We start from the raw sequence: 13703 nt of genomic DNA, 5'->3' as shown, positions 1-13703 counted from the left end.
TCCCTAGTTCTGTGCCGACACAATCCTGTCTTCTCTATGGATAATTCATTTGACCTCATGGCTTGGTTTTTGCTCTGACATGCACTGTCAACTGTGGGACCTTATATAGAAAGGTGTGTGCTTTCCAAATAATTGAATTTACCACAGGTGGACTCCAATCAAATTCTAGAACCATCTCCAGGATGATCAATGGAAACCGGATGCACCTGAGCTCAATTTCGAGTCTCATAGCAAAAGGGTCTGAATACTTCTGTTTTTTATACATTTCCTAAACTTTCTAAAAAAATATATATATGTTTTCGCTTTGTCATTATTGGATAGTGTGTGTAGATTGAGGAAAAATAAATAATTTAATACATTTTAAAATTCTGTAACAAAATGTGGAAATTCCAACCCCTGCACAGCCTGTAGATCTAGTCAGACCATACAGTAGACTAAGGTTGTGGAATACTTTCCAAATGCACTGTATATAGACCTACAGTGCCTTGCGAAAGTTTTCGGCTCCCTTGAACTTTGCGACCTTTTGTCACATTTCAGGCTTCAAACATAAAGATATAAAACTGTATTTTTTTGTGAAGAATCAACAACAAGTGGGACACAATCATGAAGTGGAACGACATTTATTGGATATTTCAAACTTTTTTAACAAATCAAAAACTGAAAAATTGGGCGTGCAAAATTATTCAGCCCCTTTACTTTCAGTGCAGCAAACTCTCTCCAGAAGTTCAGTGAGGATCTCTGAATGATCCAATGTTGACCTAAATGACTAATGATGATACATACAATCCACCTGTGTGTAATCAAGTCTCCGTATAAATGCACCTGCACTGTGATAGTCTCAGAGGTCCGTTAAAAGCGCAGAGAGCATCATGAAGAACAAGGAACACACCAGGCAGGTCCGAGATACTGTTGTGAAGAAGTTTAAAGCCGGATTTGGATACAAAAAGATTTCCCAAGCTTTAAACATCCCAAGGAGCACTGTGCAAGCGATAATATTGAAATGGAAGGAGTATCAGACCACTGCAAATCTACCAAGACCTGGCCGTCCCTCTAAACTTTCAGCTCATACAAGGAGAAGACTGATCAGAGATAAAGCCAAGAGGCCCATGATCACTCTGGATGAACTGCAGAGATCTACAGCTGAGGTGGGAGACTCTGTCCATAGGACAACAATCAGTCGTATATTGCACAAATCTGGCCTTTATGGAAGAGTGGCAAGAAGAAAGCCATTTCTTAAAGATATCCATAAAAAGTGTCGTTTAAAGTTTGCCACAAGCCACCTGGGAGACACGCCAAACATGTGGAAGAAGGTGCTCTGGTCAGATGAAACCAAAATTGAACTTTTTGGCAACAATGCAAAACGTTATGTTTGGCGTAAAAGCAACACCCTGAACACACCATCCCCACTGTCAAACATGGTGGCGGCAGCATCATGGTTTGGGCCTGCTTTTCTTCAGCAGGGACAGGGAAGATGGTTAAAATTGATGGGAAGATGGATGGAGCCAAATACAGGACCATTCTGGAAGAAAACCTGATGGAGTCTGCAAAAGACCTGAGACTGGGACGGAGATTTGTCTTCCAACAAGACAATGATCCAAAACATAAAGCAAAATCTACAATGGAATGGTTCAAAAATAAACATATCCAGGTGTTAGAATGGCCAAGTCAAAGTCCAGACCTGAATCCAATCGAGAATCTGTGGAAAGAACTGAAAACTGCTGTTCACAAATGCTCTCCATCCAACCTCACTGAGCTCGAGCTGTTTTGCAAGGAGGAATGGGAAAAAATGTCAGTCTCTCGATGTGCAAAACTGATAGAGACATACCCCAAGCGACTTACAGCTGTAATCGCAGCAAAAGGTGGCGCTACAAAGTATTAACTTAAGGGGGCTGAATAATTTTGCACGCCCAATTTTTCAGTTTTTGATTTGTTAAAAAAGTTTGAAATATCCAATAAATGTCATTCCACTTCATGATTGTGTCCCACTTGTTGTTGATTCTTCACAAAAAAATACAGTTTTATATCTTTATGTTTGAAGCCTGAAATGTGGCAAAAGGTTGCAAAGTTCAAGGGGGCCGAATACTTTCGCAAGGCACTGTATACTATAGGTAGTCATCCCAGTTTTCATTTGAAGCGTATTTTTATCCTTCCTTGTTTGTAACAATTGCAAACACATTGGGAACTTTGCATTTGTCGTTAACTTTGTGAAGTTATTGGCGGTCACAGAGAGATAAATAAACAGGGTGATTCTATGTCTAGCGGAGATCGTGTATAAAGTGGTGTGGGAGGGCAAAAAAGCATTACCGACAAACAGCTGCTCTACGAGTCTGGGGAAGGCATTAGATTTACGAGGAACTGCCTGGAGCACAAAACACACCATTAGCCAAATACAATGGTCTCTAGCTTAATGACTAAAATAAACACCCTTTTTAGATTGCACAGGTTTTATTTATTTTTCCCCTCCAAACAATCAATGTAAATATCACACATTGTAATTAAATTATTATCCGCTTTGTGAGATCTTGGCCAAGGCCTGTATTTTATCTATACAGTGGGGAGAACAAGTATTTGATAACCTGCAAAATCGACAGTGTTTCCTACTTACAAAGCATGTAGAGGTCTGTACATTTTTATCATAGGTACACTTCAACTGTGAGAGACGGAATCAAAAATCCAGAAAATCAAACTTTTGTTTGCAATTACAGAGATCAAACCAGGTTTGCACACACTGCAGCAAGGATTTTGGCCTGCTCCTCCATACAAACCTTCTTCAGATCCTTCAGGTTTCGGGGCTGTCGCTGGGCAATACGGACTTTCAGCTCCCTCCAAAGATGTTCTATTGGGTTCAGGTCTGGAGACTGGCTAGGCCACTCCAGGACCTGGAGATGCTTCTTACGGAGCCACTCCTTAGTTGCCCTGGCTATGTGTTTCGGGTTGTTGTCATGCTGGAAGACCCAGCCACAAACCATCTTCAATGGGGGGGAAGCTGGTTGTTGGCCAAGATATCATGATACATGGCCCCATCCATCCTCCCCTCAATACGGTGCAGTCGTCCTGTCCCCTTTGCAGAAAAGCATCCCGAAAGAAAGTTTCCACCTCCATGCTTCACGGTTGGGATGGTGTTCTTGGGGTTGTACTCATTCTTCTTCTTCCTCCAAACACGGCAAGTGGAGTTTAGACCAAAAAGCTCTATTTTTGTCTCATCAGACCACATGACCTTCTCCCATTCCTCCTCTGGATCATCCAGATGGTCATTGGCAAACTTCAGACGGGCCTGGACAGGCACTGGCTTGAGCAGGGGAAGCTTGCGTGCACTGCAGGATTTGAATCCATGACGGCATAGTGTGTTACTAATGGTTTTCTTTGAGACTGTGGTCCCAGCTCTCTTCAGGTTATTGACCAGGTCCTGTCGTGTAGTTCTGGGCTGATCCCTCACCTTCCTCATGATCATTGATGCCCCACGAGGTGAGATCTTGCATGGAGCCGCAGACCGAGGGTGATTGACCGTCATCTTGAACTTCTTCCATTTTCTAATAATTGCGCCAACAGTTGTTGCCTTCTCACCATGCTGCTTGCCTATTGTCCTGTACACCATCCCAGCCTTGTGCAGGTCTACAATTTTACCTCTGATGTCCTTACACAGCTCTCTGGTCTTGGCCATTGTGGAGAGGTTGGAGTCTGTTTGATTGAGTGTATGGACAGGTGTCTTTTATACAGGTAACGAGTTCAAACAGGTGCAGTTAATACAGGTAATGAGTGGAGAACAGGAGGGCTTCTTAAAGAAAAACTAACAGGTCTGTGAGAGCCGGAATTCTTACTGGTTGGTAGGTGATCAAATACTTATGTCATGCAATAAAATGCAAATGAATTACTTAAAATCATACAATGTGATTTTCTGGATTTTTGTTTTAGATTCCGTCTCTCAGTTGATAACAATTACAGACCTCTACATGCTTTGTAAGTAGGAAACCCTGCTAAATCGGCAGTGTATCAAATACTTGTTCACCCCACTGTGTGTGTGTGCGTGTGTATATATTTATTTTTTTATTCCAGGCAGTAGCTTTCAGTTGGCACTGGCCCGTTTTGCCACTGAGAAATGTACCTGAATTTCAAGCCCTGCACTGCCTGTAGATCAAGTAGGTCCATACAGTAGACAAAGGTAAGCCTACTTTCAAAATGAACTGAGAAGATCTCAACAACATTAACTAGGCCTAACTGTGGCCCAATTATTAACCAGTAGTTACAAGTGTGGCATTATCTATGTATCACAGTACAACGTCCATTGTACTTGAATTGCATCACATGGGCTATTCCACCTCAGTAGGTCATCAAAGTCAGGGCAATAGACAGGACACACTGATTGGACTTGAATAGCACCGTTCAGCTAGGGCTCTTATCAGGGTTAGGGAAGTTTGCCAGGATACGGTGCCCAGAGGCCCACATAAAACACTGCCTTCCCTCCTCCTGAAAGAAACACCTTGTGAAGAACGTGTGTGTACTGTGAATGTGGTTGGATAACAAAAATCTGAAAGCTCTTCAAAAGTACCATCAAGAGTGAATAGGCCTAGAAATGCTTGAAATAAGATCATAAGATTGCCTGCTCATTTCGCTAATGGACATCACCACTGAGGATTTGCGTTGGTGACAGAGGGCATGTGAGTTTATCAATGGAGTCGGCTTAATCCCTGTGAAAAACTTATACTGACAAAGAGAAAGCAGTTTAATTAGGTTGATGATTTAGTCTAAACAAAAAAACAAAAAATCTAAAGGATAGTTAGTAGACTTAATTTGATCATGAGCCAAGCCATTTTCGCAATCTAACAGCACACCTTTATTTAAACGCAAAGACAGGGATTATTGGATACAATACTAGATAAATCCTTTCTAGCTAACGTTACTGGTTGCAATGAAGCCTATTTCTCCACCTTCACATGGAATACTTAGTTCTGCACCCCTGCACAAATTACAATGTGTGTTCCTGTGAAATAGTGTCAGCTGTAAACAGCCAATTGTTAGGTAGTTCTGCATCCCTGCACAAATTACAATGTGTCCCTTGAAATAGTACCAGCTGTAAACATAGCCAATTGTTAGCTAGTTGGTTTGTCCAAACAAAACAAATTAAAACAAAGTAATAATTTACCTGAAATGTAATCTAAGTAACGTATGCTTTTCTTTTAGCTGCTTAACGTTAAATTAGCTAGCTAGCTCAGCCAGTCCATTACAGCTAGCCTGTTAGCTAGCTAGCCTAACTAACAGACACTGGCAAGAGTTGGCTTGACAACACTGATTTGCAAACTGTTTCGTACAACAAAGTTTCACTCAATATCAGAGTATTGTGAGAAATGTAAACAAAAAACACAAAAAAATTGCCACCCACCTGAATGTTCTTCACACCAAATTCGCTACAAATGAGCACCAGTCGGGTGCGGCCAGAAGAAATGTCAACAACTTGGTTGCGACATACTAGCCAGCTAGATAGCTAGCGTTAGCAAGCATTCAACCAGTTGCTGAAGCGAAAACTATTTTTCTGACACCTGGTTGTAGTAAACGCATGCTAAGTATAAGCAAAACTATTATTATTGGTTATAAAACTTGCATTTATGAAAGTTAACAGCGCGAGATGGATGCAAGCTTTGCAGCTGTCGCAGCACCAGCTAGCCAGCTAGCTACCTTTTCACCTCATACTACGACCTCTCAACTTCCAACTCTCACCCGTCACTGCACGCACGCGTCAACAGGGGACGCTGTTTATGTGGGTTGGGTGAGGAAAAGTGGACTATGTCTGTCTCGAAGGGGACTCAAACAGCTTTCTTAAACTTCCTCCCCTAATCAAACACCAAGCCTTTTAGAGCATTGCAAATGTTTAAGCAAGCATGTGTCATGAGTAGCACTTAGTCAAACTCAGGACTTTCCATGACCTGCTCCCTGTGGCATGCACTTTATCTGAGTGTCTGAGTAGGGGTTGACCAGTAAACTTCTCAAGGGTCAGCGCATGACTTCAGAGGGAGCATGAAATATGTGCTGTGAAACAACCTCACTGCATTCTGTTTCAATGCCAGCTCTACCAATCACTGCCGGTTGTGATACAGCCTGGAATCGAATCAGGGTCTGTTGTGATACCTTTAGGACTGAGATGAAGTGCCTTAGACTGCTGCACCACCCAGGAGCCCCTAATGCACAATTTTAAGAGGTGACATCAGAAGTCCCTCCTGAAATAGCCTATGTGGCTTTTAATTAAACATGTCAATGTTGACACTCCGCGGTAGGCTACCCTTCCATGTCTCAGAAGAAATAGATTCTTAATTCAAAACCTGGATGTTTAATAGGGTGAAAATATCTGTAATAACATTGCATATATTCATAACAGTGCAAGAACATAATCATTTCACTTTGTCTGTGATGGACCCCAGCTGTGAGAGAAACAGATCATGTATTTTTTTCAGGCATTGGACAGTGTTTTGGGTTTCTTTTCAAATGAGTCTAGCTGTAGATAGCGTTTTAGTGATACTTTATTGGAGAGGAAAAAAATATCCTATGTTTAAAAAAAAAAATACATTCTTGTCCCTTCTGACCCCTTGTGCTTTTTGGGATAAGAGAGAGGAGAGGAGAAAGGGGAGCATGGGGTTCAGAAAAGGAATAGGGATGATTTAACTGAAGTCTTATTCTCTTTCACCCCACACTGTATATACTGTATTCTATACTATTCTATGGTATCTTAGTCACTTAATGTTTACATATCTTGCATTACTCATCTCATATTTATATACTGTTTTCTATACTATTCTACAGTATCTCATTCACTTAATAATGTTTACATATCTTGCATTACTCACCTCATATGTATATACTGTATTCTGTACTATTCTACTGTATCGTTAAGTAATTAATTTGCATTTTATTGCATGACATAAGTATTTGATCACCTACCAACCAGTAAGAATTCCAGCTCTCACAGACCTGTAAGTTTTTCTTTAAGAAGCCCTCCTGTTCTCCACTCATTACCTGTATTAACTGCACCTGTTTGAACTCGTTACCTGTATAAAAGACACCTGTCCATACACTCAATCAAACAGACTCCAACCTCTCCACAATGGCCAAGACCAGAGAGCTGTGTAAGGACATCAGGGATAAAATTGTAGACCTGAACAAGGCTGGGATGGGCTACAGGACAATAGGCAAGCAGCTTAGTGAGAAGGCAACAACTGTTGGCGCAATTATTAGAAAATGGAAGAAGTTCAAGATGACGGTCAATCACCCTCGGTCTGGGGCTCAATGCAAGATCTCACCTCGTGGGGCATCAATGATCATGAGGAAGGTGAGAGATCAGCCCAGAACTAGATGGCAGGACCTGATCAATGAACTGAAGAGAGCTGGGACCACAATCTCAAACAAAACCATTAGTAACACACTACGCCTTCATGGATTCAAATCCTGCAGCGCACGCAAGGTCCCCCTGCTCAAGCCAGCGCATGTACAGGCCCGTCTGAAGTTTGCCAATGACCATCTGGATGATCCAGTCTGATGAGACAAAAATAGCTTTTTGGTCTAAACTCCACTCGCAGTGTTTGGAGGAAGAAGAAGGATGAGTACAACCCCAAGAACACCATCCCAACCGTGAAGCACGGAGGTGGAAACATCATTCTTTGGGGATGCTTTTCTGCAAAGGGGACAGGACGACTGCACCGTATTGAGGGGAGGATGGATGGGGCCATGTATCGCGAGATCTTGGCCAACAACTTCCTTCCCTCAGTAAGAGCATTGAAGATGTGTGACGGCTTTCTTCTTCCTCTTCTGAGGAGGAGTAGCAAGGATCGGACCAATACGCAGCGTGGTAAGTGTTCATCTTGGTTTTTAATAAGAACACTGAGCAAAACAATAAACGACAACGTGACAAAACAAAACCGAAACAGTTCCGTGTGGAAACAAACACTGACACGGAAAATAAACACCCACGAAACACAAGTGGGAAAAGGCTACCTAAGTATGATTCTCAATCAGAGACAACTAACGACACCTGCCTCTGATTGAAAACCATACCAGGCCAAACGTAAAAACACAACATAGAAAACGGTACATAGACAACCCACCCAACTCACGCCCTGACCATACTAAAACAAAGACATAACAAAGGAGCTAAGGTCAGAACGTGACAACGACCCGAAACACACAGCCAGGGCAACTAAGGAGTGGCACCTTAAGAAGCATCTCAAGGTCCTGGAGTGGCCTAGCCAGTCTCCAGACCTGAACCCAATATAAAATATTTGGAGGGAGCTGAAAGTCTGTATTGCCCAGCGACAGCCCCGAAACTTGAAGGATCTGGAGAAGGTCTGTATGGAGGAGTGGGCACTGCTGCAGTGTGTGCAAAAATGGTCAAGAACTACATGAAACGTATGATCTCTGTAATTGCAAACAAAGGTTTCTGTACCAAATATTAAGTTCTGCTTTTCTGATGTATCAAATACTTATGTCATGCAATAAAATGCAAATGAATTACTTAAAAATCATACAATGTGATTTTCTGGATTTTTGTTTTAGATTCCGTCTCTCACAGTTGAAGTGTACCTATGATAAAATTACAGACCTCTACATGATTTGTAAGTTGGAAAGCCTGCAAAATCAGCAGTGTATCAAATATTTGTTCTCCCCACTGTATATAGTCTTAATTCAATCCTACTTAGATTTGTGTGTTTATTGGGTATATGTTGTGTAATTTGTTAGATATTGCTTGTTAGATATTACTGCACTGTCGGAGCTAGAAGCACAAGCATTTCGCTACACCCGCAATAACATCTGCAAATCATGTGTATGTGACCAATACAGTTTGATTTGATTTGATTTGACACTACTGCTGTACCATCATCCTTTCTTCTCTCTTATTGGGTCTTGCATAATTGTCTCATTTCAATTTCCCCTGTCTTTCTGTTGTTACTCTCTACATGTCACTCTTTCTCATTATTCAGAACTATTGCCTTCTTTCTATCCAGATACATCTGCTTTAAAACACTGATGATAACATTGATTTGACACCTCTAAATGTCCATAGTGAAATCAGTCACCATTGTTCTGTTCTGAACTGATACCTCACCTGCCTCTATCTCTCTCTCTCTCACCCTCCCTCTCTTTAGCTCTCTCTCTCTTGCTCTACCTCTTCTCCCACTCTCTTTTTTAGAATTATGATTGGAGCCAGTTTTTTCCACTCTGGTCTTCAGGCATTACAGATCAGGGGGGGCATAAGCTGTCTATTTATATCAATGACAGGTTATGGAAGAGCATAACCTGTCATTGATATGAATAGACAGATTAGCTGCAGATTAGCACATTAACACACAAAAGTACATCCGTAATTGATCAAAGCTCATAAAGCTCTGGGACAAGATGGCAGTGTACCCTAACATCACCATATTAAATAGCAGATTAATCCCTCTGAAATGGAACGCTTTGAATCATCTGTCCTATTATGCATGCAGTAATGCACATTTCTGTAGGCTATGTAGGCTATGTATTACTGTCTGCTGGGACTGCTTCAGTTGAATGTACCGTTTCCAAGTATTGACTGTGTTTGACTTTAATTCATTTACAAATCATTGAGGCTTTGTTTTGAACACCAGTCAATGAGTCAGTCTCTTTGCCACACTGGGTGTATTGATAATGAATTTGGTACTTTCACTTCTGTGGGGTAAAGACACATGACCACACAACCCAAGAATCTCCCTGACCTCAAATATACATACCCTTTACTGCCTGACTACACATCATCTCTCTGGAATGGTTTCCTGAAACAAATCATACCATCATGTGTAACAATGGGCAAGCATAGACTGATTAAATTGACATAATACGATCAGAGACAAAGCTCCTTTGTTGTGCCCTTAACTAATTTCTGCTTTCAAATCTTCACTTTCCCTATCCTTATCCTATCTTTATCTTACCTTTGTTGGCCTACTTTGTAAATCACCAAATAATTGATTGTTGATGAACCCAATGTAATTCCTTGCTATGCTCTCACTTGGCCCAGCCCTGCTCTGATCTCCCCCACCCCTCCTTTATGTTTTCCCATTTGTCCCTTCATCTCTTCTGTCTCTTCTCTCGTTATGCCCCTATGTGCGTATCTCTCCCCTGGTTGGTTGTGCCAGCTATGTGTACTCTTGGTGTCCAGTCTCCAGACAGGGTATAAATAACTAGCAGATGTTTTGCTTCATGCCCTGAGAGCTCTACTTGCTTCTCACACTTGAGGAACCATGGGAAAAAAATATTTCCCTTACGCACATGGCACACACAAAAAAAGCAGTCTTAAACGCACAAACTCTCACACAAACGTACTTGCAAATTTGCACTCGCGCACACACACACACACACACACACACACCATGATTGGGCACAAAACAGATAACAAGGTTATAAGTATTGTTGTAATGTCATGTAACATTACATAACATGCAACGTGAGGCAGTGAATGAAACTGCAGTCAATTATGGGAAACTTACTAGAACAACAGAGTAGTATGGTGAAGGGGGTTAAAGATGTCAGAAAGAGAAAGGACGAGAGAGAAAGAGAGAGAGAGCCAGCATGAGCTCATACTGTCGCATAAGCCACTGTGTCAACCAAGATACAGTACCATGCTTGAGCGAGATAGAGAGGGTGTGTGGTGTGTGTGTGAGTGGTCGGGTCCGGATGTGAGTATGTGAATGTGGGGAATGGTGCTGGGAGTAGAAAGGAGAGTGAGAGAATGAGACAGCGAAGGGAGAGAGTGTGTGTGTTGATGTGGTTGACTTCAAGAGTCATTGAGAAGTTGGGGGGTGGAGGGACAGACTGTGCTGACACACTAGAATCAGTGGCGGATTGTTTCCATCGGAAAGAATTCCAAGAATGGGCTAGAAGAGCTATCAGTGACTGTGCTTCAAGCCTTCTGACCAAAGTTTATTACACAGCCAAGCCCCCACTCACACTCTCACTAATACACATTCTCACACACCCAGTGCTACAAGCCAACAACAGTATAGGATACGCAATCTGTCCCCAGTGTCAATTTGGTGCTCTGATGTTATCGCTGGCCAAATGAAGGCTGTTGCCGTTGCAACCCCAATGCACTTACATGGTTGTTCGCACAAGGAAATTGGGAAACCAATGACATTTATAGACCAGCAGGAGGGAAAGAAAAACAAATGGATTAAAATCAGATGTCAATTCACTAAGGGGTTGAGTTATATAACTACTACATGATTAGCTTTAGATTTGCTCCAACTTGATTGAGAGATGGAGTGTTGGAACTTGAGCTGAGTGGATTGAATGTTACTGTTACGATACTGATGCAAGATAACTGATCAGAAGAAAAACCTCACTAACCCAGTTACAGTTAAAGTCGGAAGTTTACATGCACTTAAATTGGAGTCATTAAAACTTGTTTTTCAACCATTCCTCAAATTTCTTGTTAACAAACCATAGTTTTGGCAAGTCAGTTATGACATCTACTAGGTGCATGACACAAGTAATTTTTCCAACAATTGTTTACAGACAGATTATTTCACTTATAATTCACTGTATCACAATTCCAGTTGATCAGAAGTTTACATACACTAAGTTAACTGTGTCTTTAAACTGTTTGGACAATTCCAGAAAATGATGTCATGGCTTTAGAAGCTTCTGATAGGCTAATTGATATCACTTGAGTCAATTGAAGGTGTACCTGTGGATGTATTTTAAGGCCTACCTTCAAACTCAGTGCCTCTTTGCTTGACATCATGGGAAAATCAAAAGAAATCAGCCAAGACCTCAGGAAAAAAATTGTAGACCTCCACAAGTCTGGTTCATCCTTGAGAGAAATTTCCAAACGCCTGAAGGTACCACGCTCATCTGTACAAACAATAGTACCCAAGTATAAACACCATGGGACCACGCAGCCGTCACACTGCTCAGAAAGGAGACACATTCTGTCCTCTGGTCTGATGAAACAAAAATAGAAATGTTTGGCCATTATGACCATCGTTATGTTAGGAGGAAAAAGGGGGAGGCTTGCAAGCCGAAGAACACCATCCCAACCTTCTAAAGTTGTGGCAAAATGGTTTAAGCACAACAAAGTCAAGGTATTGGAGTGGCCATCACAAAGCCCTGACCTCAATCCCATAGGAAGTATGTAGGCAGAACTGAAAAAGCGGGTGCGAGCAAGGAGGCCTACAAACCTGACTCAGTTACACCAGCTCTGTCAGGAAGAATGGGCCAAAACGTATTGTGGGATGCTTGTGGAAGGCTACCTGAAACATTTGACCTAAGTTAAACAATTTAAAGGCAATGCTACCAAATACTAATTGAGCGGATGTAAACTTCTGACCAACTGGGAATGTGATGAAAGAAATAAAAGCTGAATAAATCATTCTCTCTACTATTATTCTGACATTTCACATTCTTAGAATAAAGTGGTGATCCTAACTGACCTAAGACAGGGAATTTTTACTAGGATTAAATGTCAGGAATTGTGAAAAACATAGAGTTTAAACGTATTTGGCTAAGGTGTATGTGAATGTCCGACTTCAACTGTATAAACAGTCAAATCCTGCTACACTTCTTTGTATGTATAGTGTACGATATCCTATATATTTTGAGCATTCTTATCAACAAAGTGGTCCTGACAATGGGCCAGTTCGTATTGCATGGCCCGGTGCCCCAGGTGGGTGGAGAGTTCACCAATGGAATGATCTAAAATGTTCAAACCCCGCCCTCCCCCGGCGCACTGTGCCAAATGCAAAACAAATTCCCCCAATATAGCAGTGGTGGCGGGACAAAGCAAGTCATAATTACTGATTGGCTGGGCCCGACCTTCTCCCTGTGGTCCCACGTCCCTTGCTGTTCTGAGCTGACCATGTATTAATAACTTTTTAAGCACCACTTTTTCCAGGAAGAAGGAAGCAAGGGAGAATGTCAGCCATAGAGATACATAGAGGACTCATCTTTGTATTGTGCCATTATGGTGCCTGTGACAGCATGGGCAGCACCATTGAGGCAATCTCCAATTTGAAGTAATAAATGTTCATATTCGCAATTGGCTAATCCCTCCTGATGACCTTGTTGGACATGACTCTAACAGGGTCAACAGCAAATGAAGTTCGAAGTCCCACCCAGTTGACTACATTAAAATGGTGGAAGCCATCAATGGCGCTGCCCATGCTAACACAGCCTTGGCCACTAGAGGCCACTATCCTTCTCTATGTCAGCTCATTGTTCACATTCCAGAAAGTGGTATGAGGACATTGAGAGTGCCCCCTGGCCAATCTAAGAGGCCCTTGTACCCCTCAGGTAACGCCCTCTTCACCTTTGATGGACATTTCCAGGTACAAGTCAAACAAACTTGACCAGATCATGTTTATCAGTACAAAGCAGTGAGTCATCTGTGAAGTGTGTTTTCACGGACTTGAATTGTTCCTGTAAAGCCCTCAAACTCAACTCTGGACCTCAAAGCCAGTTTCACTGCACTTTTTTCATTGTTCCCCTCTAGTCAGGGGCTGAGTAAGGCTTGTCTGTGACACCAGGTGTGAGCAATTAATTGTCAGGTAGAACAGAAAACCAGCAGGCTTCGGACCTCGTTGGGTAAGAGTTGAGTACCCCTGCTGTAGAGTATCGGCATGTGTGTTTTCCCTCATTGTACTATAATGTCACTGTTCATAGCACTCTTCACAAATCTTGACTTCAGAATCAGCAATGCGTTTCAGGTT

The 13703-nt window shown here is 41.9% G+C and overlaps 1 protein-coding gene across 1 annotated transcript in view; it reads right to left on the bottom strand.

Moving 5' to 3' along the window:
* lclat1 (lysocardiolipin acyltransferase 1) overlaps positions 1–5787 on the bottom strand; it is a 35236-nt gene extending 29449 nt beyond the window's left edge. The window contains exon 1 of the mRNA XM_021574120.2: positions 5378–5787. The gene's annotated coding sequence lies outside the window, so the exon portion shown is untranslated. The remainder of the gene's footprint in view (positions 1–5377) is intronic.
* Positions 5788–13703: the final 7916 nt, after the last annotated feature.

This window comes from Oncorhynchus mykiss, chromosome 19, assembly GCF_013265735.2.
Source record: "Oncorhynchus mykiss isolate Arlee chromosome 19, USDA_OmykA_1.1, whole genome shotgun sequence".
Lineage (NCBI taxonomy): Eukaryota > Metazoa > Chordata > Actinopteri > Salmoniformes > Salmonidae > Oncorhynchus > Oncorhynchus mykiss.
This window is presented reverse-complemented; position numbering and strand designations above follow the sequence as displayed.